The 7,822-nt window shown below is 53.0% G+C and overlaps 1 long non-coding RNA gene across 1 annotated transcript; it reads right to left on the minus strand.

The window, feature by feature from the left end:
- Positions 1-3,036: 3,036 nt before the first annotated feature.
- On the minus strand, positions 3,037-5,696 carry LOC131381460 (uncharacterized). The gene is made up of 3 exons (XR_009210209.1): positions 5,647-5,696; positions 4,216-4,335; positions 3,037-3,115 (listed from the first exon to the last, which is right to left on the minus strand). It is a non-coding gene; the product is annotated as an uncharacterized LOC131381460 (long non-coding RNA).
- Between the last annotated feature and the right edge of the window lie 2,126 nt (positions 5,697-7,822).

Below are 7,822 nucleotides of genomic sequence, written 5' to 3' on the forward strand. Positions count from 1 at the left end.
GGTACACGGCAGAAGCCGGCCTGGAGCTGCCCACAGCCCCCGCCATCCTTGGAGGGCCCCAGCCAAAGGAGCTGGTGCAGCTGGACACAGAGACCCACTGGTGATGGGAGCGGGCCACACGCTCCTGCAGGGTCCAAGCCGAGACCCCTGGCTGGAGGGTCAGCACCCAGGGTGGCAGTAGCTGCAGGGGGTCTAGGGAAGGACTGGGAGCAAAGCCTCAGCTCCTGTTGCTGCTCCATACACAGAACGCGCTGCACAGGGGATCCTACGCTTCCTAGGAGTCACATTAAAAAGCAACGTGAGACGGGCGGGGTTAATTCTGACGGTGATGCGTCCTCTGACCACATATCGCTAATGCACCATCATCCTGGTGTGGACTCGGTGGAAAGACCGCATGGCTTCTCTTGCCAAACCACCCACGTGTGGCAGGTGGTCACCGTGGAGCACGGGGGCCCAGTGTTTCTCAGACTGAAATCACACACAAACCCTCTTTAACAGAAACTAAAGTCTTGCCACTGCCCAGGGTTTTGATTTAATAGCCACTTAGGCTGTACAAACAGCTTCATAAAACTGGGCACAAGCTCTTGCTGACTTGTATTCCGCCATAAAGCCGAATAGCCTCAAATAAAACAAATGTAATTAAAAACCAACATGAACATAACTTGGTGGGTGATGTTTTGCCGAGACAGCGCCGGCTCCAGAAGCCACTCTGGGCCAGGGGGACGTCCGCGTGGCCGTCCTCTGTGCGCTCCAGCTGGGAGGCTGCTTGGCCCCGCTGGGCTCAAAGGTCCCCCTGACGGACGTGCCTTGATGTTGCCACGTTGGACGGGATTAAAGTGCTGAGGCTGCTGTGACAGGTCAGGAAGACAAACTCGGCCCAGAGCACAACTGCGAGGCACACAGCCGTCCCAAAAGGGCATCAAAACCAGACGTGGCCCTGGGAGGCCGTGGGAAGTCTTACCTTGCAGAGCTCTGCTCTGGCGCCAGGGGACGCTGGCTGGGGCCCCTTTGCAAGGCCCACGCGCCCTTGGACACCAGCACCCGCCACAGGCTGCGCAGGCAGATGCTGCCGCTGCATTTCCTTGCCAGGTGTCCGTGGCGCCCTGCCCAGCGCTGCAGGCTCACCCAGTGTGGACACAGGTGGCAAAGGAGCCTCTCCTGGGTCTCTGTCCCACGCTGATGGCTGTCTATCTGAGCAGGGGGTGGGGCTGGGGCCTTTGCCTCGGGTGTGTCTTTCCTTTTTGTTTCCTGACGTGGAATTCTGTTGGGATTTGGGGGACAATGACAGTAAGAACATCAAGGAGCTGCCACTGGATGGTGGAGCCCCCTCGTCGCCGGAAGATCACTCCAGCTGGCGTGGTGTCCGTCCCCCTGTCCTCCGGGAACTTTCCCGTCTCTGGTGAGCCTGGCCAAAGACGCCCTCGCGAGGCAGCACTGGCCACTGGAAGGTCTGCTGAACCACAGCCACAAGGACGGGGACGGCTGGGCCAGGCTTCTCTGGCACTGACCCTGAACGCCCGCGTGGTTCTGGGTGCCCTGGCTGTGGCTGGACCTGCGGCATGCAGAACCCCCTCCTGGCCCAATTTTCTGCGCGGGGCAACTGGGGCGTGGGGAGGTCTGAGCTCCACAGTTGAGGCCACAGCACCCGAAGATGGAGCCTGGGACCCTTTTGCTTTTCCAATATGTGATGCCAAGAATTTCCCCAAATGTCCTCAGTTTTATCCCCGAGTGCAACATGGCTAGAAAGCGGAGCAGAGGCGCTGAGGGCGGGAAGAGGAAGATGGTCTCGCAGGCCAAATGCCAGTCCCACGCTCCTTACCCGCTGGGCTCCTGCACTGCCTACTCCAGGCACACACCCAAGCGGGCACACAGTCACTGCCCCTCATGTGCCCAGGTCCACAGCCGCCCCCCGACCTCCAGCAGGCACTGGCGAGGCAGGGCGGAGGCTGCCAGGATAGAGATCACAGTGGGCAGAGACCTGGAGACAGCGCAGGAGGGGGCCGTGTACCGGCCTCATTCAGGGCAGCCGTCACCGATGGGGAGGGGATGTGGCCTTCGAAGCTGAAGTCTGAGCTGCTTTGCACCAGGCCCAACTGCAGGGAAAGCTGTAGAGCCAGTGAGTCTCCCCACCAGGTCTCTCCCCAGCAAGCTGGTCAGCCTCAGCAGGACGTCACATCCCGGCCTCCAAACCTGTTTCTGGCAGCCACAGACCCCTAGTCAAAGGGACCTGACTCAAGCCCACGGAGCAGGGCTGAAACAGCCGGCTTTGGAAAATCCAGCTCTTAGACTGTGTGTGTGCACGCCTTAAAAACCGTTAAGGGCTGGGTGTGGCGGCTCACACCTGTAATCCCAGTGCTTCGGGAGGCTAGGAGTTCGAGGCCAGTCTGGGCAACACAGCAAGACCCTGTACTAAAAAAATAATTAGCCAGGCATGGTGGTGTGCACCTGTGGTCCCAGCTACTTAGGAGGCTGAGGTGGGAGGATCACTTGAGCCCAGGAGTTCGAGGCCACAGTAAGCCAAGATCATGCCACTGCACTCCAGCCTAGGCAACAGAGCCTGTCTCAAAAAGAACCTTTCAGGTGGAGCTCCTAGGAAAGGTGGTCTGCAGCAGGCATCCCTGAGCCGGGCCCCTGGGCACTCTCGGGATGACGCTTCTTACCTGGACCACCATCTGTGTCCGCTGCACTGCGCTTCCCCTCCTCTGGCACCGTCATCTAAGGGTGAGGCCAGCCAGGGACCGGGAAGAAAGAGGCCTCCGGGGGTCCTCAGAAGTATCTTTGTCCCCAAGGCGGCTCCTTCCAGCCTGGCCACGGCATCTGCATCACCAGCCTGCGTGCTAGTGTCTGTGGGGAGACGCCATAGCACAGGCATTGGGACCCGGCACGCGGAGTCTCAGACGGGCTTCCTGCCTGGGTTGAAGGGTTGTTCTCTGCTAGGGACAGCCATCGGCTCCTTCTCAAAGCCTCCAAGAGATGCGTCTGTCGGCCTCTCAGCCGCGCATCCCTGTCTCGGGGACTTGCCTGAGCACAGGACCGGGCCTGGAGTCTGCGGCTCTGACAGCGCCCGGGGATGCGGATTGGGCCACACTTTGAGGAGGACTGGACTCTGACGTGCCTTTCACAGAGGAAGGAAGGACAGGCAGGAGTCGAGGCAAGGAGTCGAGACAAGGCAAGCCTGTTGCCAGCGAGTCATGCAGTTGTGCAGGGTCTGCTGCAGAGCTTCCAGTGCACCCTGACCCAGCCACCGGCCCAGCTAGGCCAGACCCCCCAGGAGCCGAGCACCCCAGCTTTACAGTTTTCCCAGGTGGTTCTGAGTCACTGAGCCACAGGCAAGCCTGGAGCCAGGAACAGCTGTGGAGGATCCAGATGCAGATGCACTGAAGCCCACACCTGCTCCCCAGTCCGGCCCAGTGAGTGTACATGTGTGCACCTGTGTGTGCATGTATGTGTACCTGTGTGCCTGTGTACATCTATGAGTGTGTGCATGTGTGCATGTCTGCCTGTGTGCATGCATGTGTATGTGTATATGTATGAGTGTGTGCATGCATTCCTGTGTCTGCCAGTGTGTGTACATGTATGAGTATGCATGTGTGCGTGTATGCATGTATGTGTGCACATCTGTGTGTGCACATATGTGTGCCTGTGTGTGCATGTCTGTGTCTGTACTCATGTGTGCCTGTGTGTGCATCTACCTGGGTGTGCATGTATGTGTGCCTGTGTGTGCATGCCTGTGTGCGCATCTACCTGGGCGTGCATGTATGTGTGCCTGTGTGCACATCTACCTGGGCATGCATGTATGTGTGCCTGTGTGCACATGTGCATGCCTGTGTGCAGGCACCTAGTTGCCAAACAGATCATACCGACTCACTAGTGATTATGTCAACAATAAAACTGGATTGTCATCTTCGTAGAGCAGTGGTTCTCAAAGTCACTTCTTCATCAGAAATCTAGGGGCTAGGCCTCCAGGCAGCTGTTACACAGGCCAATGGCCAAGAGCTGCAGGTGTTGACAGACTGCAGGGCGTCGGTCCTCCCAAAAAGGTGGCCACAGCTTGTCTGTCAGGGTTGTGTGTGCAGGGCAGCTGTGTGGGGCCCCCTCCTCTCCCACCAGGACCTCTGCTCACACAGGGTGTGTGTGCCTCTCTGGGTGTTCACCTGATAATAGACACCTGGTGGCCCAGTCTTCACTCACAAGCATAGGTCCCAGGCTGCTTACCAGCATGTGAACTGGCTGTGTTGGGAGTCAAATGCTCACCCCCAGTATGGTCAGCATTCACTGGGAAGGGTCAGGTCTTGTGAAGCCTTGAGCACGACTGGACAGGGGTGGCCCTCAGGTCTGGGCCATCCACGGGAATAACATGAATTAGAAAACAGACTACTACTAAAATATTTAAAATTTTTAGCCAGGTGTAATGGTGCACCCCTGTAGTCCCAGCTATTTGGGAGGCTGAGGTGGGAGGATCCATTGAGCCCGGGAGATCGAGGCTGCAGTGAACCATGACGGCACCACCGCACTCCAGCCTGAGAGATGGAACAAGACCGTGTCTCAAAAAAAACACCTTAAAAATAAAAGTGTTTTAAGAGCTCTCTAATGTTTCTTTTCATGCTTGTTGTTGGAGATAGCTGCACCAAAAGACCATACTGTAAGTCACTGCTGTGTCAAATTAAGTCAGGGCTGCTGGATAACAGCTGTTCTATTGCTGTCACTGATTTCTGGTGTATCAAAAACAGTCCAAATAAAACATAAATGGGATGAGAAGGGGCTGGAAACCAGGAGAAATGGTGTAACATGTTGCAGACTTCAAAATCGGAGCTACAGCCATGGTTTTCCCATCTAGCACTCACCCTCTATAGCTTTGTTTCCTTAAAGTAAACGAGTCTGAGGAAAAAATGGCACATGACTTTGAATCATGCTATTAAGCATTTTTAAACAGTTCTTCTGACTTTCCCCTGGTGCTCAGCTCCGTCACAAGACCAAATGCTGGCCCAGCACTAGGGCCTGCGTGGAGCACGATCTGTGATATTTGTGTAAACAATTTAGTACGTTAGGCCTAGAATGCTTCCTTCTCAAAGGGCTCCTGCGACCCTCACTGCTCCGTAAAGTGGGCAGGGGAGAGCTGCTCATGCACATTTTAAATAAGTTCAAAGGATGCAGAGATTAGAAGATTCAACCCAGGTGTTCAGAGGCAACAGTGAATAAAAGTCAGGCTTGGAACCAGCTCTGAGAGTTGAAGGAAAATAAATTCAATATTAAAAAACCAACCATATTTCTCTATGCTTGCAATGAACAGTTAAGCAATGGAAAAAATCACATCAAAATATGAAATCTCTACAGATAAATTTAACAAAAGGTGTGTCAGACCTGAGTATGTTGACTACCAAACACTGAAATTAAGTGAAACAGTGACATTAAGACCTAAATAGAGAATGAGAGGACCCAATACCGTCAAGATGTCAGTCAAGATGCCAGTCCTACCCAATGTCAGTCCTACCCAACGTCGGTCCTACGCAATGTCGGTCCTACCCAGTGTTGGTCCTACGTCGGTCCTACGCAACGTCGGTCCTACCCAACATCGGTCCTACGCAATGTCAGTCCTACCCAATATCAGTCCTACCCAATGTCGGTCTTACCCAATGTTAGTCCTACCCAATGTCGGTCCTACGCAATGTCGGTCCTACCCAATGTTGGTCCTACCCAATGTCGGTCCTACGCAATGTCGGTCCTACGCAATGTCGGTCCTACCCAATGTCGGTCCTACGCAATGTCGGTCCTACCCAATGTCAATCCTCCCCAGTGGGTGTATAGGTTCCCTGCAATCCCGATCAGAACCCCAGCAAGAAATGACAAGCTGCCACTAAAGCTTACATGGAAATACAAAAGACCTAGAATAGCCAAAATTACCTTGAAAATTAAGAACACAGTTGGGCTTGGGGCCAAGAAGGTTTCCCAGCTCCACACCTGGGCCCACCTCTGTGTACCTAGTGGCCGCCCCCTGGGTTCTCCCTTGGTGCTGGTGATTGTGCTGGCCATCGGAGGACCTGTGGGTGGACCTGTCCAGTCTAGCCCCGCACCTCTCCAACCCCCTCCTCCCCACCCCACCTCCGGGCTGAGCAGGGAGCTCAGAGCTCTGTGCACTCCAAGTATCAGCTCATTGCCTAAGGCAACAGAAAGCTTCTCCCAGTAAACAAGGATCCAGGATACACCCAGCCCCAGTGGCCACAGCCACTCCTACCCATACACACCATCTACTGGCTTGTGGGTCAAACTGCACACTCCGATATAAAACCTGCCAACAGAAGTGCATAAGGCTCCAGAGGCAAAGCCAAAAGACCCCACCTACTACTCGCAACAGTCACACCCCCCCACCAGGGGGTGGGGGAGGGATTAAAAGATAATATTATGGAGAAAGAAAGAGAAAAATCCTACCTGTAAGAAAATAATTACAAAAATTAGAAGTGCCAGCATCTCCAGATGAGCCAGCAGAAGAATTTTGGTGCCATGAAAAATGTGAACATAGGGACACCTCCAAAGGATCCCAGTAGCTCTCCAGCAATGGTCCCTGACCAAAACAGAAACTCAGAAATGACAGGTAAGAAATGTAGGCATGGATTTCAAGGTAAGGGAGGAGACCACCCCTCATACTGTCTTATGCCCAATTTCTGCCTCCAAAGAAAAAAGAAGTAAAAACTAAAAGGCAGAAATGAAATCCACAAGAAGACAGCCCGGCACCATGCCCTGGGCCTGGTAGTTAAAAATCAACCCCTGACTTAACTGCTTGTGTTATCTGTAGATTTCAGACATTGTATGGAAAAGCATCATGAAAATCCCTGTCCTGTTCTGTTCTGTTCTGATTACTGGTGCATGCAGGCCCCAGTCACGTACCCCCTGCTTGCTCAATCGATCACGACCCTCTCACACAGACCCCCTTAGAATTGTAAGCCCTTAAAAGGGACAGGAATTGCTTACTCAGGGAGCTGGGTTTTTTGAGACATAAGTCTGCTGACACTCCCGGCCAAATAAAGCCCTTTCTTTCCTCAACTCGGTGTCTCAAGGGGTTTTGTCTGCAGCTCGTCCTGCTACAAAGGGAGCTCGACAAGATGCAAAACAGAGTTGAAAATTAGCACACAGAAACTTCTAAAGCCACCCAGGAAATGAAGGAAGAAATAAACATCTTAAAAATAAATCAATCAGAGCTTCTGGAATTGAAAAACTCATGGAATTTCAAAATACCACTGAAACTTTACCAATAGACTGGGCCAAACAGAATAAAGAATTTCAGAGCCTGAAGACCAGTCTTTTGAACTAACCCAGACAGACAAAAATATATGAAAAAAATTGTTAATGAACGAAATCTTCAAGAAACACAGAATTATGTAAAGTGACCAAACCTACAAATTATTGGCATTCCTGAGAAGGGAGAAAAAGTAAACAACCTGGAAAATATGTTTGAGGGAATAGCTCAAGAAAATTTCCCTAATCTTGCTAGAGAGGTAGACATCCAGATAGAAGAAATCCAGGGACCATCTCTGATGTGGTTTGGCTCTGTCCCCACCCATATCTCTTCTTGAATGGCAGCTCCCATAATCCCCACGTGTTGTGGGAGTGACCTGGTGGGAGATAACTGAACCATGGGGGTGGGTTTTCCCATGCTGTTCTCATGATAGTGAGTAAGTCCCATGAGATCTGATGGATTTATAAAGGGCGGTTCCCCTGCACATGCTCTCTTGTCTGCCACCATGTAAAACATGCCGTTGCTCCTCCTTCGCCTTCCGCCATAATTGTGAGGCCTCCCCAGCCATGTAGAACTGTGAGTCCATTAAAC

Source organism: Hylobates moloch, unplaced genomic scaffold (assembly GCF_009828535.3).
Source record: "Hylobates moloch isolate HMO894 unplaced genomic scaffold, HMol_V3 SCAFFOLD_2, whole genome shotgun sequence".
Taxonomy (NCBI): Eukaryota; Metazoa; Chordata; class Mammalia; order Primates; family Hylobatidae; genus Hylobates; species Hylobates moloch.